General features: G+C 43.0%; 1 protein-coding gene and 1 pseudogene across 1 annotated transcript in view; one reads left to right on the top strand and one right to left on the bottom strand.

Moving 5' to 3' along the window:
• Positions 1–1,454: 1,454 nt before the first annotated feature.
• Positions 1,455–23,282, top strand: part of LIMS2 (LIM zinc finger domain containing 2) — a 59,442-nt gene continuing 37,614 nt past the window's right edge. The window contains exons 1-2 of the mRNA XM_046018278.1: positions 1,455–1,701; positions 5,676–5,861. The gene's annotated coding sequence lies outside the window, so the exon portion shown is untranslated. The remainder of the gene's footprint in view (positions 1,702–5,675; positions 5,862–23,282) is intronic.
• LOC123950459 lies at positions 4,588–7,283 on the bottom strand (annotated as a pseudogene).

The raw sequence follows: 23,282 nt of genomic DNA, 5'->3' as shown, positions 1-23,282 counted from the left end.
AAATAAAATCTTTAAAAAAAATTATTCCCAGGTATTTTATTTCTTTTTTTTAGGTGTTTTATTCTTTCGGGTACAATTGTAAATGTGATTGTTTTCTTAATTTCTCTTTCTGCTACTTCATTATGAGTGTATAGAAATGCAATAGATTTCTATATATATTACTTTTGTATCCTGCAACCTTATTGAATTCATTTATCAGTTCTCATAGTTTTTTTTGGTGGAGTCTTTAGAGTTTTCTATATATAGTATCATGTCATCTACAAATAGTGATAGTTTTGGTTCCTTCTTGCCAATTTTGATGCCTTTGATACATTTTTCTTCTCTGATCACTGCAGCTAGGTCTACATCTACTTTTTAAAAAAAAATCTCAAACTGTTAGTATTTTAGCATTTAACATTTTATTCTAAGGTAAATAAAATTTATTTGTATTATTATTATTATTATTTATTTATTTAATTTAAAGATTTATTTATTTATTTGACAGACAGAGATTACAAGTAGGCAGAGAGGCAGGCAGAGAGAGGAGGAAGCAGGCTCCCCGCTGAGCAGAGAGCCCGATGTGGGGCTCCATCCCAAGACCCTGAGATCACGACCTGAGCCGAAGGCAGAGGCTTTAACCCACTGAGCCACCCAGGCGACCCTAATATATTATTTTTAATATATGTATGTTTGTTTTTAAAGATTTTATTTATCTGATAGAGAGCGCGTGCACCCGTGCGTGCGCACAAGTGGGGGAGTGGCAGAAAGAGAGGGGGAAGCAGGCTCCCTGATGAGCATGAGCCCAATGCGGGACTCGATCCCAGGGCCCTCAAATGATGACCTGAGCCCAAGGCAGATGCTCAACCAACTGAGCCACCCAGGCACCTATGTTTTTTAATATTTTAAGATGGACTTTTGGCTTAAAAATAGATTAGAAGACTTGCTTTCTCAATCCACAGTTATACCATCTACATTTAAAGAGGCTGAAAAAGAGGAAATTGACATGTCACAGAGTTTTTGGACTCATGAAAGTGAGGGATTGCTCCATAGAACTGGCCAAAACTATAACTTCGCAATGAAAATACGACAAGAGTGGAAGATATGAAAATGACCTAGATACATACCACACTGAACTTTATCTATGCCTTGTGCTCCCAGAAAACAGTGACAGGTGAGAAATTCCCCTGATTTCACGTTCAGTTCCTCACACACTCTGAGATAGGGCTCACCTCCACCTCGCATCCCTCATGACCCTTTGTCTACCTGCCTCTATAAAATGCCAGCCTCCTTCCTTTTTGAGATACTCCTCATTAATGAACATTCTCCCTACTGCAATATTCTGTGTAACACCATTTCCTTAATTGTTGGTGCATTTTATCTTTTTTTTTTTTTAGATTTTTATTTATTTGTTAGAGAGAGAGCATAAGCAGGGAAGCTGCAGGCAGAGGCAGAGGGAGAAGCAGGCTCCCCGCTGAACAAGGAGCTCATTGTGGGACTCCATCCCAGGATGCTGGGATCATGACCTGAGCTGAAGGCAGACGCTTAACCAACTGAGCCACTCAGACGCCCCATGTGGATTTTATCTTTGGAGCAAAGCTTGTGGTGGGATCCCTGATTACCTCACCCATGTGATGAGCCTCTCTGTTCCTGGCTGGTGATCTGAAATTGATGCTATGTCCAACTTCTGGTCCTGCGCCCTGGACTTGTACACTCAATAGCATGGTAAGGATTCTGTTTTGATTCTTTCTGAATGCTCACCTGATTTCTGGAGCTGGCTTCTTTTGGTTTCATGGTCTGACCATTTATGTTATAGAGATGTTGTCTTTGTTGTATAAAAGATGACAGTGAATCTTGTTTGTTACTGTTTTCTGTTTGTCTGCTTTGAGCTGAAATCTTTTAAGGATTCAAACCCACTGGGAAGAGAACAGTTCTTGACATGGAGCAGTGAACTCCATTAACCTGTATTTACTGTTGATCAGGGCTGAAATGTTATTTAATTTATTCATTTTTAAAGATTTTATTTATTTATTTGGCAGAGAGAGAGACAGCAAGAGAAGGAACACAAGCAAGGGGAGTGGAGTGGGAGAAGGAGCTGAGCAGGGAGCCTGACATGGGGCTCCATCCCAGGACCCTGAGATCATGACCTGAGCTGAAGGCAGATGTTTAACCAACTGAGCCACCCGGGTGCCCCCAGGGCTGAAATTTTAGAAATGGAGCTATGAGCAATCTGTGTCTGTCTGCCTATTGATATATGTATCTGCAATTCAGAAAGGCCTTTACTTCTCACTGTGTGAATGTGTGATATTTTTCTCTCTGGATGGTATTGCCAAATGAGATTATAAAATCACCTAAATTAAAGGAGCTCTGTTCTGATTGGCTTAGATATTAATAAGCACCTTATATGAATGGAATATTGTTAAAGATTCCCAGAAATTAAGGAAACTGAATTTTTAATACTTTATTTATTTAGTTATTTATTTATTTTTTTAAAAAGAGTTTATTTATTTGACAGACAGAGATCACAAGTAGGCAGAGAGGCAGGCAGACAGAGAGGAAGGGAAGCAGGCTCCCTGCTGAGCAGAGAGCCTGATGCGGGACTCGATCCCAGGAGGCTGAGATCATGACCTGAGCTGAAGGCAGAGGCTTTAACCCACTGAGCCACCCAAAATGGTGCCCCATTTTTTTTTGAATTTTTAATACTTTAAAACAGCAAAAAGTGAGAAAAAAATTTATAGAAATTAACTCAGAATTTTAAGAACAAGTTCACACTTTTAGACAAATGAGACTACTTGAATATTTTCAAACTAATTTAGTATTTTTGGTTTAATAAAAACATTTGTGTCTTCTCTGAGATTAAGTGTCATACAAGCTTATATTTTTATCTACTTGGGTATATTCTTCCTAAGTTTATGCATATTTGGTGATCAAATAAGCTAGCATTATTTATACTACCTGTTTAAGATTATGAGACATACATATCTGTATTTAACCAAGTCAGATTATCATTCTGACAAACTTGATTTTAACAGTAATTGTGTTTCCTGGTAGGTCCACTTGAAGATAATTGCCAAGATGTTTGCATAATTTAAACCCCTGGAGTTATACTACTCTGGGTTAATTAATGGCCATTCACTAGATAGATACCTGGATCATCTCCCAAGTCAGAGTATGCTGAATCGTTGGCTACTGAGCATAATTTAAATTTTGCATTCTTTTGCTTCTTACTTGTATTTGCTCCAGAGGGCTGTGTCTGTGGGCCTGTAACAAACATGCTCATTTTGGCGGCTTTAAGAAGTGTGTAAGGGAGGGGTGAGGCTGGGCAGAGCTGCGCTGCCGTGTTTGTGAGTTCTGCTAGTCTGTCTGTGGCAAAGTGCTGGTGTGTAACAGCGCAGTCATCCCCCTCCACTATCTCTGCAAACCGGAAGCTAGCCTCTTTGGTTAAAATGACCACTAGTATGTGGTTTTCATTACACATGAGAGAAAGAGTTTTGGAGAAACACAACTGGCTGTGAGTTTCTGTTTCTCAAGGAAAACAGTAGTTTTGTCCCAAAGAAGAGGTGTGGTTCCCTTTCTGCACTCTTCAGGTTACCGAAGACCCCAAAAGCTTTCTCTGAGGTTCTAACTGTTGATATTTACTGTACTGGCAACTGAAACCAAGAAAACCTTTAAGTGCTTATTTACCGATTCATCTGGCAACGGCAACAATGAACACACTTCATGTTAAGAACATCTCAGAAGGGGCGCCTGGCTGGCTCCGTGGGTTAAAGCCTCTGCTTTTGGCTTGAGTCTTGATCTCAGGGTCCTGGGATCCAGCCCCACATCGGGCTCTCTGCTGGGCGGGGAGCCTGCTTCCCTTCCTCTCTCTCTGCCTGCCTCTCTGCCTACTTGTGATCTCTGTCTGTCAAACAAATAAATAAAATCTTTAAAAACAACAACAACAACAACAAAAAACAAGAACATCTCAGTAATACCATGAGATTAATTCTGACCACATGGACCCCCTGTGGTATGGTCTGTGTCCCCCCCACCCCCAACATTCCTACACTGAAATCCTAAAATCCTCCAAAAATGGTCAGGACATTAGGATGTAGGGCTTTGGGAGGTGCTTAAGTCATGAAGGGGGCTAGTACTCTTATAAGAGATTCCAGTTGTTTTATTCTCTTTTAAAATTGTATTTATTTCTTAGAGAGAGAGAGAGCAGGGGAAGGGGCAGAGGGAGAGGGAGAGAATCCTCAGGGAGACTCCCCACTGAGTGTGGCGCCTGACGCAGGGCTCCATCCAAGGGGCCCTGAGATCATGACCTGAGCTGACACCAAGAGCTGGACGCTTGACTGACAAGCCACCCAGGCGCCCTTTTCTTTCTTTCTTTCTTTTTTTTTAATATTAGTTTCAGGTGTCCCATATGTGATTCAACAATTCTGTATATTACTCAGTGCTCATCATTGTATGTGTACTCTCAGTCCCCTTCCCCTGTTTTACACATGCCTCCCATCATATTCACATATATATACATATGTATTTGAGGACTGAAAAGACACTAAACGAAAAGTTTCCTCTTAGTGTTGTGATTAAAAAATAAACAAAATGAAATAGGCTCTGGGGAGATTCCTAGCCCTTGGCACCCTGTGAGGATAGGAGAATTCTGACCCAGAGGGGGTCCCCCACCGTACCGTGCTGGTACCCTGATCTCAGACTTCCCATCTCCAGAACTGTGAAAAATAGATGTCTGTTGCTTATAAGCCACTCAGCCCATGGGATTTTGTTAGAGCAGCCTGAACAGATAGCCTGAGATTGGTCTAAAGCATCTATTTGTCCCAGAATATAAAAGAATGAAATGAGAGGCAAAATTTGGAAATGAATTGTGCCTATTTTTATAACACTCAAGTTTGAAAAATTAAAGTCTTAGCAAAGTTTTTTCACTCTGATTGGCTTGTTGCCTTGGTTTACTGTTGATGTCCTCACTTATAAGACACAAGATTACTTATTCTGTTACTTAATGTACCCAGGCAACGAAAAGATTTATCTCACCAGGATAGCCTTCTCCGGTTTATATTGATTAATATATTTAGGAAAACAAAGTTTCTCATTTGGGAATGTGGGCCAAGGTTCTCTGCAATCATATTATCTTGAAGGTTTATTTCTAAAAATGTTTTAATGTTTTATCACCACTTTAAAATGAATAGTAAAATATTGTTTCTCAGGCACCCCACGATTTGATTCCTATCTTAAGTAGATAGATCTGGTAACTCTGATTTTTGCTTTCCCAGGATTGAATCTTAAGGATAAAAATAAATTAAATAAGGTAAAATTTCCAAGGTCTCACCTGGAATGTTCTGTCTGGGAATGATGCTCCATCAGGGTATCTTCTGTGCCTGAACTTGTCTTTGAATTTTCCAGAGGATACGTAGAAAACCACAAAACATTTGTTCTTGCCTAGTCTTCTTTGAAAATAGGGTTAATTATGTTTATAATTATTTTATCTATATAATGAACTCATTTCTCTTTTCTTTTAAGTTATCTGCAACTTGAAACAATTTAGTAGACTACGATTTTACAAACAGAAATCTTCCATTTATAAATGACATCTTTTTTCCCCTACCTGACCCCTCCAGATTCAGAACTCTTACTGAGCACTCTGATTTTCTTAGCAGTAAGTTATTGTCATAAAGTCAGTAAGAATCTGCCCTCATTAACAGGATGTAATTGGAAATAGCGGCTATGGATCTGAAGTGTTGTCTGGAAAGTCATATTTGAAAACGATGAACGTCTAATCAGACATGACAAGACACTTTTAAGAAGCTAAGGTTGACTTCATGGAGCCAGTGCTGAAAAAACTCTGGAACACTGGTCTGGCCTGGCTTACAGGTCTCCTGGCTTTGCAGGTGAGTACAGAAGGTCACCTCTGGGCAGGCCCAAGAGCTTTAGGATATTTTGCAAGGCTTGAAAAGAGAAGATTCCCTTAAGTCTGTAGGAACTGTAGATGAAATCTGGTGGCAGGTTCTTTTCTTGGTTTCTTAGCTTCTAGAAGCTCTTTTTTTTTTTTTTTTTAAGATTTTATTCATTTATTTGACAGAGATCACAAGCAGGCAGAGAGGCAGGCAGAGAGAGAGAGGGGGAAGCAGGCTCCCCACTGAGCAGAGAGCCCGATGTGGGGCTTGATCCCGGGACCCTGAGATCATGACCTGAGCGGAAGGCAGAGGCTTTAACCCATTGAGCCACCCAGGCACCCCCCCCCCTTTTTTTTAATAAGAAGTTTATTTAAACAAGACACTTGGGGCACCTGGGTGGCTCAGTGGTTAAGCCTCTGCCTTTGGCTTAGGTCATGACCCCAGGGTCCTGGGATCAAGCCCTACATCGGGCTCTCTGCTCAGCGGGGAGCCTGCTTCCTCCTCTCTCTCTGCCTACTTCTCTGCCTACTTGTGATCTCACTCTCTGTCAAATAAATAAATAAAATCTTTTAAAAAAAAACAACTTTAAACAAGACACTTGACTTGAAGGGAAAGCTGATCTAGGATTCATTTCTTTTGGAGTAATTTATTCCTACTTAAAGACAGATTTCCCTACATGTAACAGCTACGTAAAAAAAGTTATTGAATTGTCCTTGATGTTACAGTGATAAATGAAAAATTTTGAAATTCTCCAAACAAGGTATACAAAGATTTTTATGTTGTTCTTTTTTTGTTAAACAGTGAGTGCAAAATAACCTACGGAATATAGAGATAAGAGCTGAATGAACACGCCCCTAATGGAGAGAAGGGAGTATTCTCACAGAACTGATGTTTTCCCCATCCCATCTCCTTTTGAGGTCGATCCAAAAATACCATTGCCATTTAGATTTTAAAAATATGCAGTGTGCTTGTGCACACACACAGTTACGTCATGTACAATGAAGGAATGGGGAAGGGGAAAATGAAAGAATTGAGAAAACTTCTACTGTAGTGGTCAGGATGTGGTGGAACCAGATTGTGGTTCTCTCATTGAGAATGTCTTCTTGGTCTGGAGTGAAGCAGCAGGTTCCCTTTGTGGCAGATGCCTCTGTCTGCTTCTGGAACATATCACCTACATCTTAGTCCCCCATCTCCAGCTGTGCAGTGACATCTGTTTCGTTGATTGGCTGCCCATCCAGTCCAAATCTGATCTGCCTCATTGACAAACCCTGCCATGCACAATAGGCTTTCATCAGTTTGCTAAGTGGTGTCTCCCTCTTAATCTTAAACTGTGCCACAGAACCATCCTGTCCTGCCACCCTCACATTAATGTGATCACTGTCCTCGTCCTGACTCCTTGGGCTTTTTGTCAGCCATGATGAGCACTGAAGTCTCAGCTGCTGCTTCACAAAAGAGGTTCCAGGTCTGCACTGGACAAGTGCACCAGAAGCTTTTGGTAGTATGACCTGAGGTTTCTTATGAAGACTTGCAGCAGAGCAAACTCAGGAAGGCCTGTGGTAAACGACCATCCTTTTCTTTCTTTATAAAAATTTTGATAGATTTTATTTATTTATTTGAGAGAGAGAGAGAAGGAGTGAGTGGGCGGAGGAGCAGAGGAGGGACAGGGAGGAGAAAGAATCTCAAGCAGACTCCAAGCTGAGCTCAGAGTCCTACACACACGGCTTGATCTCATGACCCTGAGATCATGACCTGGGCAGAAGCCAAGAGTTGGACACTTAACTGGCTGGTCCACCCAAACACCCCTAAATGACCATTCTTGCTGTACCTGTGATAATATCCAGGTCAAATCTAATGAGACCTGCCTTATTTTGTGGTCAAGACTAATCTCTCTTTGAGATTATTTTTTTGATCAAAAGTGAGGAGAAGATGGGGTGCCTGGCTGGCTCAGTGGGTTAAAGCCTCTGCCTTCAACTCAGGTCATGATCCCAGGGTCCTGGGATTGAGCCCCACATCGGACTCTCTGCTCAGCAGGGAGCCTGCCTCCCCCTCTCTCTCTGCCTGCCTCTCTGCCTACTTGTGATCTCTGTCTGTCAAATAAATAAATAAAATCTTTTTAAAAAAAAGTGAGGAGAAGAAGAAAAAAATTGTTTCAGTGGAAAACTCTAAGACAGTTCATAGTACATTCTTCTAGATATTCAGAGTCTAGTGCTGTTCATTTTCTTTGAGCCATTTTGCACCTTTTGGTAAATTGCAGGTAACTGATGAAGATGCAAACTCTGTCTTCTCTGGTAGACATTGAGTTGACTTCTCAGACAGGGTTGAAGAATCGATTTGCACTTTGGCCTGGATCCTGCTACCTATCCCAAATTGTCAGTCCTTACTAAATTTTTAATTCCTCCAGTTTCCATCAACATGTGACCCCAACTCCCTGATGAATGTTTCCAGTTTTTCTCTCTCCCACCTGACTTGGGATCACCAAGACCAAAGCTTGACCACCCAGATCTGTTTTGGATCTCTAGGTCATCTGGCCATTTCCCCAGGCTCCAGAGAAGCCCTGTGAGCTGAAGCCTGGTGGCTCGTTATAAACCTGGAAGGACTCCCCACTACAGCAGACCCTTTGTGAGCTAGATTTGCCTGGACAAGTGGGTAGAAGGCTTGGGTCACACATGCCTGCTCTAGGTGGCAACCAAGACTAGCAGCAACATCACTAGGAGCACTGACATGTAGTGTGGGAGTTTTCAGAAACTCAGTAAGCGGTGCTGCTGCATAACTGAAAGATTTTCCTCCGCCAACTTCTTGGAGTTTACAGGATTGGATGTTTTCAGGGTTCAACTCTTGGTATGTTACTTGCAAAAAGCTTTTATATTAATATTTCCCTTCCCTATTTAGGCATCCCTTTTTTAAGATGTCTGATCTCCAGGACCCAGCCACCTGACCTTTGCTTCCACCTTCCAACAGGTGGTTCAACTGGTTTTATAAGAACCACCCCAACAAGAATCCATGGGATATAAGTTTTCTTTTTCACTATCTTTTTTTTATTGGAGTATAATTGACAAATGATATTATATTAGTTACATTATAAAAAAATATCTATTTACTTATTTGAGAGAGAGAGGGAGAGAGAGACAGCGAGTGTGCAAGCCTGGGCAGGGGCAGAAGGAGAGAGTCTCCAGCAGACTGCCTGCCCAGTGTGGAGCCTGACAGGGCGCTCTGTCTCATGACCCATGAGATCACAACCTGAGCTGAAACCAAGAGTCAGATGCTTAACTGACTGTACCACCCAGGCGCCCCTGTTGCATTATCACTTTAAGACCATTAGTCCAGAATTTAAAGAAAAAGGAATTGAATGATTTAAATAATTTAAAGAATTTAAATAATTTGAAAGACAAAATTTGTTTCTCAGTGCTTTAAAATTAGATATGAAAAAAACTGTTAGACCATCTGTAAAGGGTAAGTTATCAGCAACCTTAATTAGAGAAGTACATCTAATGGCTGAGGAATCAGTAAAACTTATGCATTTGACACTGCTAGCTGAAAAGTCAGTAAAAGGAATCACAGAGATGGCTCTGTTTCTGGAATATTGGCGTAAAAGGCATGGTGGATTCAATCCCTGACAAAACAACTATTTAATGGGAGGAAATTATTACAAACAATAATTTAAAGTCCTGGAAATTATCCTAAGTGCATATAGCAAGCAGGGAAACAGTTTTCAATATTCAGTATTCAAGAAATCTACTAAATTTTCAGTATACAAGAAAATCTACTAAATATTAATAAGAAATCTGTAGCCCATTCTTCCCCTGCCAGGTCCATCTTATAGAAACAATATTCCAGGTACTCTACTTGGGGCACCCAAGGAGAGCTTCCCCTTCCCAGACTTGACCTGTAGAGTAGAAGTTCTACTACAGGTAGAAGTTCTACTACAGCTGAGTGAGCCTAGGACCTCAGTCCCTACCTTGCTGGATTATAGGGGGAGGATCTATAGCAGGAGGGGCAAACTAAGAAGACAGGAGCACCATCACCCTAGAGATCACTTTGATAAAAGTGTTACTCTGAAATAAGTGGTTTGCTGTCCACATGTCTAGATCCTGTGCAGGGTACAGAGATTCTCTCCAAGGGAGTGTCAGGCTATAAGGATTAAGGATTAAGATTAAGGATTAAGATTAAGAGCTCCCAGCTCTTAATCCTTAAGATTAAGGATTAAGAGACTGACTTTATTTTGAAAAACAGGGTGGGAAATTCTGGTTAAAGGTGTTGTTGAGGGGCGCCTGGGTGGCTCAGTGGGTTAAGCCACTGCCTTCGGCTCAGGTCATGATCTCAGGATCCTGGGATCGAGTCCTGCATCGGGCTCTCTGCTCAGCGGAGAGCCTGCTTCCCTTCCTCTCTCTCTGCCTGCCTCTCTTGTGATTTCTCTCTGTCAAATAAATAAAATCTTAAAAAAAAAAAAAAAAGGTGTTGTTGAGAACTGTGGAGATTTTGGTGAAGAGCCATTAAGACAGTGCCTATAGTTCCATTATAATAGTGGCAACAAGCAAAATGACAGCAACCAGAAGTTTAACAGAGAGACCCAGGGAAGATACCAAAATGAATACTCCTCAGATCACTGTCAACCCTGGGTGTTAGGAAGTTTGTATAGAGAACATTCACCTACTGAGAAGAAATCACAGCAAGACGTGGAGCGGACTTGGAAACATTCCCCAGGCTGCACAAAGACCCATCAACACAGGGAGGAAGCCTTGCTGATACAAGGGCCTTAAGTGCAACTTCTGACCAAACGCTGGCTGAACGATAAGCTACTCTGATTCAGGAAACTGGGCTTTAACATAAAATCACACAAATCCTTTGGAGTCTGGAAGATTGTGTACATGGCCAAGGTTGACCTTTTTTGGGGAATGATTGGAGGGGGAACATCCAAGCCCCTGGTCTCTGGCTGAACATGGGCAAAAACCAATTAGCCAAGAAACCAACCAACAAATAAAAAAAATTCCTTTAACTGTGATAGCAGAATCTAAGACACACACACACACACACACACACACACACACACACACTTCCAGTGGTAAAGGGAAAAGAATCTTTTACCAAAATGGCTTACATTAACTCAGGGATGACCAGTAGGAAGCTAGGCTAAGAGATCGAAGCAAGACAAAAATCTACCAGTAGGAAGCCAGGCTAAGAGATCAAAGCAAGACAAAATCTATCAGAAGGGGAAATAGGCTTTACAGAGTTAGTTCAGCAAGTCACTAAAGAAATAAATAAATGACCAAGCAAGGAACAGCATCAAACTCTGGGGGATTTAGGGAATTTGTATCCAGAGTTTCTACAGTATAATATCTAAAATGTCAGTTTTCAACCAAAACAAATTTTTAAAAAAGATTTTATTTATTTGAGGGAGAGAGAGAGACAGAGAGAGCCAGATAGTGACAGAGATAGTGAGAGAGAGCACAAGCATGGAGGAGAGGGAGAAGCTAGCTCCCACTGAGGAGGGAGCCTGATGCAGGGCTCAAGCCCAGGACCCTGGGATCATGAACTGAGCCGAAGGCAGCTGCTTAACTGACTGAGCCACCCAGGTGCCCCTCAACCCAAACAATTTTGAGACATGCAATAAAAGAGGAAATTGTGATACGTATGCAAGAAAACAACAAAAAACAAATTGCTTTTGAAGGAGACCAGATGTTGGACTTAGTAGACACATACTTCAAAGCAGCCATTGTAACTATTCTTGAAGAACTAATGGAAACCATACTTAAAGGAAGAATTGATGACAATCTCTCATGAGATAGAGAATATCAACAAAGAGATAGAAATTATAAAGAAGAACCAAATAAAAATTCTTGAGATGAGAAGTACAATAATTAAAATGAAAAAGTTATTGGGAGTTTCAACAGATTTGAGTTGGCAGAGAAAGAATCAGTGAGTTGGAAGACAGAGTAATGATGCAATCTGTAAAATGGGGGGGAAAAAGAAAAATGATCAGAGCTTCAGAGAAATCAGAAACACCATTAAATGTATCAATATATGCATAATGGATAGAAGAGAGAGGGGTATAAGAATTATTAGAAGTTGTGGCTAAAAATTTCCCAAATTTGATGAAAAGCATTAATCTCTACATCCAAGAAGAATGAACTTCAACTAGGGCAAACTCGAAGAGATCCATGCCCAGACAAATCATAGTCACAAGGTTTGAAAGCCGAAGATAAAATCAGCGAAGATAAAAGTAGAAAGAGAAACACAATTCATCACGTATCAGGAAAGTGCATTGAGAGTGAGAGCTGATGCTCATCAGAAACAATGGAGGTCAGGGGCACCTGGGTGGTTCAGTCGGTTAAATGTCTGATTCTTGATTTCAGCTCAGGTCAACATCAGGGTTGTGGGATCAAGCCCTGCATCAGGCTCCATGCTGGGCATGCAGCCTGCTTAAGATTCTCTCTCCCTTTGCCCCTGTCCCCACTCCCCTCTCTCACTCCCTCTCTAAAAATAACTAACTAACTAACTAAATGCTTTAGAAACAATGGAGGCCAAAAGACAGTGGTATGACATATTCGAAGTGCTGAAACTAAAAACCTGTCAACCAATCATTCTATATCCAGCAAAACTATCTTTTAAGAAATAAAGAGAAAATGAAGGGAAGCTGAAAGAACTTATTGCTGGCAGGTCTGACTTATAAGAAACACTAAAACTTCCTCAGACTGGAAGCAAATGACACCAGATAATAACTCAAATCCACATGAAAAACAATGTCAGTTAATTACAAAAGACAGTAAAATTGCCCATTTTTTCTCCTCTTAACTGATTTAAAAAGTAATTACCTAAGATATATGTATATACTTATATAGCTAGGCTTTTTACATATAGAAACATACTATGTGTCAACATTTTATACAAATGTTATTTGACAATAATAGCACAAAGGAGGTAGATGGGAACACAGCAGTTTTTGGAGTAAGGTAATGACACCAAGTGTAATTCAAATCTATAGGAAATAGAATCAGAAATGCTAAATAGGAAGGTTAATATAATAAACTCTGTAAATGTATAATAGATTCAGTTTCATCTCAGATTTTAAAAAGACATAAGATTATGTATAGTAATAATTAAAACAATGTATTTTGGGGTTTACAATGTAGATGGATATAGTACATATCACAATAACACAGGAAAGGGAAGGAGACCTCTCTAGACCACCCGACCAACAACTGCAGAATGTACATTCCTTCTCATGCACACATGAAACATTGTCCAGGATAGATCATATGCTAGACCATTAAAACATACCTCAATAAATTGAAGATGATTGATATTACACAAAGTTCTCTGATCAATAATCAGAAATCAGAAACTCTTGATTACAGAAATAGAAACTCTGAAATCAATAACAGAAGTAAATTTGGGAAATTTGTAAAATATGTAGAAATTAAGTAACACATTCCTAAAGAACAAATGGGTCAAAGAGTAAATAAAAAAATTAGAAAATATGTTGAAATGAATGAAAATTAAGACAAACATACCGGAGCTTACAGGATGCAGCAAAAGCAGTGCTGAGAGGGCAATTTATACCTATAAAAGTCTACACTGAAGAAGAAGAAAGATCTCAAATCAGTAACCTAACTTTTTACCTTAAGAAATTAGAATCAGGGGCGCCTGGGTGGCTCAGTGGATTAAGCCGCTGCCTTCGGCTCAGGTCATGATCTCAGGGTCCTGGGATCGAGCCCCGCATCGGGCTCTCTGCTCTGCAGGGAGCCTGCTTCCTCCTCTCTCTCTCTGCCTGCCTCTCTGCCTACTTGTGACCTCTCTCTCTGTCAAATAAATAAATAAAATCTTTAAAAAAAAAAAAAGAAATTAGAATCAGATAAACTAAGTCTAAAGCAAGCAGAAGAAAGCAAACAATATAGGTTAGAGTAGAAATAAATAGAGAAGAGGAAAAAAAATAGAAAAATATCAATGAAACCAAAGGTTGGTTCTTTGAAAAATCCACAAAACTAACAAATCTTTAGCTAAACTGACAAAAAAAGAGAACACTCAAATAAATAAAATCAGAAATGAAAGAAAGGGCATTCCTATCAATCTTATAGAAGGAAAACAAGACTGTAAGAGAATACTATGAATGATTCTATACTGGCAAACTAGATAATCTGGACAAAATGGACAAATTCATAGAAATAATAAACTACCCAAACAAACTCAAGAACAAACAGAAAACCTGAACAGACCTGTTACAAATAAAGAGATTAAATCCGTAATGGAAAAACTACCCACAAAGGGAAACCCAGGACCAGAGGCTTCACTAGAGAATCTGCCAAATATTTAAAGAATTGACAACAATCCTTCACAAACTTTTTGAAAAATGGAAGAGGAGGAAACACTTCCCACCTCATACTATGAGATCAAAACAAAAAAAGGACATCACAAAAAAGAAAACCAGAGACCAACATCTCTTGTGAATATACACAAAAATCCTCAACTAAATATTAGCAAACCAAATCCAGCAACATGCACAAAAGTTTATACATCATTACCAAGTGGGGTTTATTGCAGGAATGCAAGGTTGGAATAATATATAAACATCAATCATTAATCAAATGGACAAAGGTGATATGATCTTCCGATTTTTCTGATTTAGGGAAAGCATTTGACAAAATCCAACACCCTTTCACAATAAAACATGCGAACAACCAAGAGTGGAAGGGAAATTCCTCAACATGATAAAGGGATTTATGAAAAAGCCTCAGCTAATATACTTAATGAAGAAAGACTACTTTCAGCCTAAGATTAGGAACAAGACTTCTATTTAGCAGTGTGCTGGCTGTTCTAGTCAAGGAAAATAGACTGAAAAATAAATAGAAGTCCTCAAGATTGGAAGGGAAGAAGTAAAACTGTCTCTATTTGCAGGTGACATCTGGTATGTAGAAAAACTTAAGAAATCCCTTATGAAACTACTAGAAACAATAAAGTTCAGCAGGGTTGTAGGACACAAGTTAATATACGAACTTTCAATATATTTCTGTACATTAACGATGAGAAATCTCAAAAGGAAATTAAGCAAACAACTCCTCTTAGAATCACATAAAGAATACTAAAATACTTAGGAATAAACTGTCTAAAGGAGTGTAAGTATAAGACTTGTATGCTTAAAACTACAAACATCATTTGATGAAATGAAAATCTGAATAAATGGAAAGAAAGCCCACGTTCATGAATCAGAAAACTCTTATAGTCACACTTACTCTCTGTCCCCGTCATTCTGGTTCCTGGCAACAACTCACCTGTTTTCATTCTCTATACTTTCGTTCTTTCAAGGATGTTGTATGAATGGAATCTGTTATAGTATGTAATCTTTTAAGATTGGCTTTTTCCAGTAGGCATAATGACCTTGAGATGTGTCCAAGTTGTGTGTATTGATAGATCATTTGTTTTTATCCTGCCTCCTTACGCAATTCTCGAGCATTTTTAGAATTCCACTTTGGTTTATCTGTAGTTTTTTTTTTTTTTTTTGTATACCTCTTTGCATAGATTTTTTTTTTTTAGTGGTTGCTCTAAAAAATCATATTATACATAGCTTAAACAATTGCTACTGTCGACATTTTACTCTTTTGAGATATTGTTACAGGTCCCTGAGATTTTCTTCACTTTTTTCAGTCTCTTGCTCTGTATTCAGTTTGGGTAGTTCATAATCTACTACATAATCTACAGCATAATCTATGCTGCTATTTCCCAATATGGTGGAAATAGGCATTATTCTTTGCCTTATGTGAGTGCCAGGCACTGTTCCCCTGGATTCTTCCAGGTGTCTCTTTCCTGTCCAGGAGCACGTGCATGTGCTTATCAGGACTCAGTTGAAGACTGGAGGGGGCTCCCCTAGAGATCTTCGGAGCCCTCTCTTTGTGTAGCCTTCTTTCCAGTACCAGTCCTGCAAAGTCTAGCTGCTCTGGTCTCCCTCTCAGCCGCATTTCTTTGACTAAGGGAGTCCACTCACCTTCACCTGGCTGCTTCTTCTGTGGACGAAGGCCTGGAAGTGCCTTCCAGGAAGGAAAGACCTTCCAGGTCACTTCCACTGCGATCCAGGGACGATCGCAGGTTCAGTTGCTTGTTTCTTGTCTCTTATGATCATTGTCCTTGGCTGCCTGATGTTCAGTATCTTAGACACATTAGTTTTACATATTTTTGTTTCATATATTTTGTCTGGTTCCTCCTGCTTTATTGTGGTTGGGTACAGATGTCTCCATAATTATATTTTGTTTTGGAAAATTGTTTCCCTAAAGATACATTATTATGTTAATATGTCATAATTTTCTTACTGATTTTTCAATGAATTATAGCTAGTTTAAAAAATGTTTCATTTTCACTTCCAGTGTGGTAAATATTGATAGATGTAAATAAAATCTCTTTGGTATCCTCAGTACTTTTTATGAATGTAAAACAAAGTCCAAGATGTTTGAGAACTGCTTGCAGAGATGAGTTCATTTAGTCCCCACAAATCGTTATGAAGGAGGTACTATTATTATCTGCTCTAGTTTATAGATAAGGAGACTGAGGCCCAGAGCAGTGAGGCAACTGCCCAGGATGCTACGGTTAGTAAATGGGAGACTGTCTTTGAACCTGAGTGGTTGATGTCATGGTCCATGCTCTTCAAACCAGCATGCCACACTGACTTTAACTGGGTTTTTCAACTTGTTTCACGTCTAAGCTTCTCAGACTAATGTTAATTGGAGGCCCCTGTTCTCCCACGAGTCTCCTCCACCTGTTTCTTATCCAGCAGAATCTTTGGGCTCCGAGTATGTTCATGTTGCCAACTTGGGGTGTCCCCAGGGGAAGAGACGTGTGGTTGATCTCTACTGTGCCCGCTCATGGACCGGAGCCTGATAGATGTGGCGGAGGAGCTGCGGCTTCTCTGGGTGGGGCTTGTCAAAGGCCCCCAGCCTCCCTTTGCACATTTATTTATTTATTAAGATTTTGTTTATTTATATGACAGACAGAGATCACAAGTAGGCAGAGAGGCAGACAGAGAGAGGGGAGGAAGCAGGCTCCCCGCTGGGCACAGAGCCCTATGCGGGGCTCAATCCCAGGACTCTGGGATCATGACCTGAGCCAAAGGCAGAGGCTTTAACCCACTGAGCCACCCAGGTGCCCCTGCACATGCACATTTAATGGAACAATGTCTCTGCTGCTCAAAGTCACTCTGCCTCTGGGGCCCCCAGATCTGCCCCTCCTGGGGCCAGGCGTGGACTAGCGTACAACTACAAAAGTCTGGAAGTGTAAGATGAGTTTGAGCACTAGTTGCCTTTTCCAACAGATTCTGTTGTTGTTTTTTAAAGATTTTATTAGTTTCTGAGAGAGAGAGAGAGAGCGCGCACATGAAGGGGGAAGGGGCAGAGGGGGAAGGAGAAGCAGGCTCCCCAGTGAGCAGGGAGTCCAATGCAGGACCCGATAGCAGGACCCCGGGATCATGACCTGAGCCGAAGGCAGCCACTTAACTGACTGAGCCACCCAGGAGCTCCCAGATTCCATTTTTAAAAGAATTCTTTCAATCAAGATTTCTTCATATTATGGATTCCTTAGGTGTAAATAAACTTTTTTATTTATACCAGTTCAGTTCAGAATTGGCTGTGATGAGTAAAACGATATCTGAGATACTTGAAAAACATGAGTGATATGCACTGTACATTCAGGCAGCTCATAAGAGTATGAAACTCACAAGAAACTTAGAAGAAAATGACGTTCGTGGAACAAATATTTACTGAGCTCTGAGTAGAGCCCTGGTTCTTGGTCCAACAGATAGAGCAGTGAACAAGGCAAGAGTCTGTCTTGGAGAATTTACATTCTGGTGTATAGCATATTTATAACATGGAAGCAGGTTATTTCAAACAACCTGGCAATCTAGCATAACATCACTGGTTCCAACAAAGAGTTGAGTGCTTTTGTTATCTAGCCAGCCTTCCGTCCGGAGCTGTGCTGCATAAAGTAAACAGTTTCAACCTTACCGGGTATAAAATTTGACTGAAAAACAAAACCAGGGACGCCTGGATGGCTCAGTCGGTTAAGTGTCCCACTTTGGCTCAGGTCAGGATCCTGGGGTCCTGGGATGGAGCCCCGAGTCTCCCCTGCTTGTGCACTCTTTCTCTGACAAATGACTAAATAAAAATATTTTTAAAAATAAGTAAAAAGAAAGAAAAACATAACCAGTTATCCTCAAAATTTGAATCTACAAGCTGTATACATAGTGCCCATGAATGCCGGCACCCTCCTCACCGAGTAGCACAGGTTGGAGGAGACCTGGGATAGTGTTTATGTCCAGCACAGTGTGAGTGATGCCCTGGAGCTGGACGGGCGGGCAGCTCGGGTAAGTGCTGCAGAGCAGGGGCATCTACTGTGAAGAAACAATGTGAAATTGCCAACACAAAGGACCACAGCTGTGTACACAGTAACTGCGCACAGATAGGACTGGAATCGAAGCGTTGTTGGCACCCGTCTTCGGAGGTGAAATTCAAAGTAACTTTCTTCCTTTCTTCCTCCCTACCTCCTTCCCTCCTATTCTCCGTCCCTCCCTTCTCTCTCTCTCTTTTTAAAAGATTTTATTTGAGAGAGCATGCACAGCAGGGGGAGCAGCAGGCAGAGGGAGAAGCAGGCTCCCCCACTGAACAAGGACCTGATGGTGCGTCTCAGTCTCAGGAACCTGAGTTCATGACCTGAGCCAAAGGCAGATGCTTAACCGACTGAGCCACCCAGGCGCCCAAGTTTCTTCTGTTTTTGGGTATTTCCCAGTACAATGAAATTTTTATAGCAAAAGATTAGAAAATAACTTAAAATTGTATCAATAATCCTGAGATTTCTCTCCTCTCGGGAAAATAACTGGCAAAAAAGGTGTCTTAGTAACTATTCTTGGTCATTCAAAGTAATTGCGGGTTTTCTTTTCTTTGTGCCCTTGTAGGGCTCAGTTTTGGCCCCGGGGAAAATGCTGTAAACATCAGGTTTCCCCAGGGGCTTATGAGCTCAGGAGTTTAGTAAATGCTCATTTTAGCTGCTGCCAAATGGGCGCCCTCCCGCCCAACCCCCAGCGCCCCCCCCCCCCCCTTTGCTGGTCTCTCTGGATGCACCGGGCAGCTGTCGCTCCTTTGTTCTGTCCTTCAAGCTCCCTGGCCCGCAGGGGAATGGGCTTTCAGTGACACGCCCCGCAGGCACCTCCCCAGGGAGGCCAGCCTTTCCTTCCTGGCTTCCTCCACCCTCTCCTGACCCCAAGGTGCCTCGGGCCCACCCTCAAGCTCCAGCCAAACCTCCTGCCCAGGGAGAGGTGAGGCTGGAATATCTGGGACCCGTGGCAGCTGGAGACTCCCAGTCGCTGCCCAGTCCTTCTCCAAGCCGCTGTGCCCAGCAGGCCTGGCAGCTGCTATTCTCCACCCCCTCCGCCCCCCCCCCACCCCCGAAGTTGCTGGCAGCGCTCAGGGAAGGAAGCAGCCGAAGGAGGTGGAGTGGCGACTCAGCCCCCTGAGGTAGAGACTCCGTGTGGGGTTGGAGTGCAGCTTTTTTTGCTCTCAAAATGTGCAGGGGGCCAGGTCCCTGGTTTTTCTTGCCATTCGCTTTCTGGCCTCTAAGTGGTCATGCTAATGTTGGGGCAAGGGAAAAGCCGCAGGGCGGTCCGCCTCCTGGTTTAGCCTCACATAGCTTTAGGTGGCCTGTGGGAGGAGAAGCCTGCTCACCTGGCTAGGCCCTCTGCAGGTGAGGCCACGTCTGGACAGTTTGGGGTTGGGGAGCGTGGGAGGGGGGCACAGCTGGTCCTTATTCTGCACAGAGGTTGGAGATGCTCTGATGGGAAGACTGGTGGGTTGGCTATTCTAATGGGAAAGAGGAAGCAAAATAAACCCCAGCATGTGGAAGAGAAGTGTGCTTAGGAGCAGAGAGGCTGGCAGCCCTGCAGGTAAAGAACTCTGTGGTCATGGCGCTCAGGTAATTCTTGTTGGATGACCCACACTGTGATGCTTTAAGGTGCAAGAATGTGGCATTCCTGAATGCTCTCTGGGGTGTTCTAGGCTGCTCTTGTTCCAGATCCATGAGTTGCATCAAGCCTGTCCCAGAGCTAAGGTAAAAGGGAAATGGCATTTTCCTTTTCAAAGTCCAAGGCTAGCCAGCCTTTGCAAAACAGGTGTGAGGTCCATGGCCCTGTTCTAACCCTGGGTAAACCAGACCCTCAAGAAGGGTTCTGTGTTCTCCACAGACTAAGAAAACCTCTGAGCCTCTTGTTGTTTGTTCTGCAAATGCTAAAAGAATTAGTGGATTATGATTCCACCATAATCGTAATCAGACTTCTTTCATCGAGCTCTGCTGAGGCCAGGAAGAAATAAGGTCATTTTGGGCTGGTCAGATGATGTGTATGGGTGTATCTGAGGACATGCTCACATTCTACAGTAGAAACGTTTCGTTGTTAAAGCAGCAGATGCTCTGCTGTCTGGGGGTGTATGGAGGTGGGGGTATATGGAGGTGGGTGTGCTGGCCACCATTCATTTTCGGCCAGGCCCCAGCTAGAACGGTCCAGCTTCTCCTCTGGGTGGTCCCAGTGCTTCCCTGCCCTCCCTGGGGATTCTCACAAACCGCTTCCAGAATTAAGTTTGGATTTGAAGGAACTGGTTAATTCCAGTTATGCACTACTGCTTAACAATGGCCCAATTGGGCCATTCCCAGTGCCCTGAGAGGGAGATGCCTAAGCAAGATCTGGGGGAAGAGACCCTTCGGGCAGAACTGTGGGGGAGACTTCGTGTCACATGGACCATCATTAAAGAGGCATGACACAGGTCCTGCACGCTGGAGAGGCACTCTGGCTTCTGCTGGGGGCCGGGCCATGGTTGGAGACTCCGAGATTTCCTCAGGGCTGCAAGGCCTTCTTGGTCCCCACTGCCACATGGGGGAGGGGATTTAGCTCTAGACACAGGAGGAGGCCAGTTTAGGTAGCATTCATGTTACTAACTAAGCCAGTCTGGTCAAGGGAAGCCCAGACCCTCCCTTGGCCCCCATGAACCATCACCCCGGCCTTAGCACCCCGGGGCACTGGGCTGGCTCGGGTGTGGGTGTCAGCTGGAGGGGTGGTGAGAGGTGGTGTGGGGTGATGATGCAAACACGCTGTGAACGGGGTGTTCATAGCCCCCTGAACCCCAGAGGGTGTGGTGTCTATTTTTTTTTTTTTTAAGATTTTTATTTATTTATTTGAGAGAGAGCACGAGAGAGGGGAGGGTCTGAGTGAGAGGCAGACTCCCTGCTGGGCAGGGAGCCCAATGCTGACTCCATCCTGGGACTCCAGGATCATGACCTGAGCCAAAGGCAGTTGCTTAACCAACTGAGCCACCCAGACGTCCCTGTTGTGTCTAGTCTTGCTTAGAATCTCCCCCATTTCTTTTCTGTTTAAAGATTTTATGTATTTGACAGAGAGCACAAGTACGCACAGCAGCAGGCAGAGGCAGACGGAGAAGCAGGCTCCCCACTAAGCTGGGCCTGTCCAGTGAGGGGCTGGATCCCAGGATCCTGGGATCATGACCTGAGCCGAAGGCAGCCACTTAACCAACTGAGCCACCCAGGTGTCCCAATCTCCCACCTTTCTAAGAGTGGAATCCAAATGCTAGTGTGGCCCTCGTGCTCTGGCCCCTGGCCCCTCTCCCTTACTTCTCATGCCCTCTGCCTGCCTGTTCTCCAGATACACTGCCACCTTTCTGATCCTTGATCTCCCCAAGCCCATTCCCACCTCAGGGCCACTGCCCTTGCTGTTCCCCCTGCTGGCTCTTTTCCTCATTCTGGTTTTAGCTCAGATGACACTCTTCAGAAGCCTTCCTTGCCCCTCCAATCAGCCCCTCATATTGTCCTTTTGTTTGCAGCACTGTCCCTGCCTAAAGTCACATCTAGGTTTTATTTACTGTCCATCCCGCACTCCGTGTCCTCTGGCTCACTGTTCTGCTCCCGCGCCCCAAATAGCATAATCGCCATTGAATGAATGGGTCTGGGTGAGTGACTGTGTGAATGACCACTGCTGGGTAACTGAAGCTCTTTCCTGCTGATCTGACCTCTGGCTGCACTGTTGGAGGCTGGCCCATGGCTCCTTGGGTCCTCCGTACCTCTAGGAGAGCTGAGCAATGCCCACAGACGCCAGTGAGCTCTTGCTGAGCGTGCCCATGGCCCAAGGATGAGACTTGCCGAGTGGTCAGGTGAGTGGCAGAAGGACTGGAGGCGGGCGCCTGGGTGGCTCAGTGGTTTAAGCCGCTGCCTTTGGCTCAGGTCATGATCTCAGGGTCCTGGGATCCAGTCCCACATTGGGCTCTCTGCTCGGCAGGGAGCCTGCTTCCCTCTCACTCTCTCTGCCTGCCTCTCTGCCTACCTGTGATCTCTCTCTGTCAAATAAATAAATAAAATCTTTAAAAAAAAAAAAAAAGAAGGACTGGAGGCTTTTAGCTTTCAGGTAAGCGTGGGGTTCCCTTCAGGCAGGGAACAGGTCCCTTTGGAATTCTCCTTTCTACTTTTCATCCTTTTTGGTTCCTAAAGAACCTCAGTATTTAGTGAACCATCCAGCTGGGCAGTCCATTTCTGGGGCACAATCTTGTACACCAGCTCCCTCTGCATCAGCAATTGGGAAAAGCATTTCTCCTTAAAGAGGCAGATGAACCAAGAAATCATCCATATTTTAAGCTTAATCAGCCATCGAATTACAGTTAAACACTATCAGCTATGACACAGCTGCAAAAGAACAAGTGCAAACCAACAGGTTTCAAGACACCAGCTACTTAGGAACAGATACATTTCCCCAGCTCAGTTCTGCACGGTGCCATCAACTCATTCCGAATGCCACTGCTTATCTGCGGGTTGCTACTTCGTGCTGCCATTTCTAGATAGTCTTTATCTGTTGCCAAGCTAGAGGTAAAATGATGTTCAGTAGGGTTAACATATGAGGCTGCTCGGTCCTGGCCTCACAATGTGATATTTGGGCTGCTTGCAATCACAAGCTATGCTCCACAGCCCAGCTATAGAAATACCTGGCTGTAGGCAGAGAGGGTGAGGGTTTTTTTGTGGTTTTTGGGTTTTTTTTTTTAATTTTTTAAAAAATTTTTATTATTTATTTGACATAGAGAAATCACAACCAGGCAGAGAGGCAGGCAGAGAGACAGGAGGAAGCAGGCTCCCTGTGGAGCAGAGAGCCCGATGTGGGGCTCGATCCCAGGACCCTGAGATCATGACCTGAGCCGAAGGCAGAGGCTTTAACCCACTGAGCCACCCAGGCGCCCCCCCCCCCCTTTTTTTTTTGGTTTGCTTGTGTAATGATTTCCCCAGAAGATTCCCTAAATGGTTTTGTATCACACAGTCACTTTAAACAGCTCTTCCCTAACTTGTCCATAGTCCTTCATTATAGAGAGGAGTACTTAGTTCTCCTCCCCAACTTGGGGGGTTGAT

The sequence above is a fragment of the Meles meles genome, chromosome 9 (assembly GCF_922984935.1).
Source record: "Meles meles chromosome 9, mMelMel3.1 paternal haplotype, whole genome shotgun sequence".
NCBI classification, from domain to species: Eukaryota; Metazoa; Chordata; class Mammalia; order Carnivora; family Mustelidae; genus Meles; species Meles meles.
This window is presented reverse-complemented; position numbering and strand designations above follow the sequence as displayed.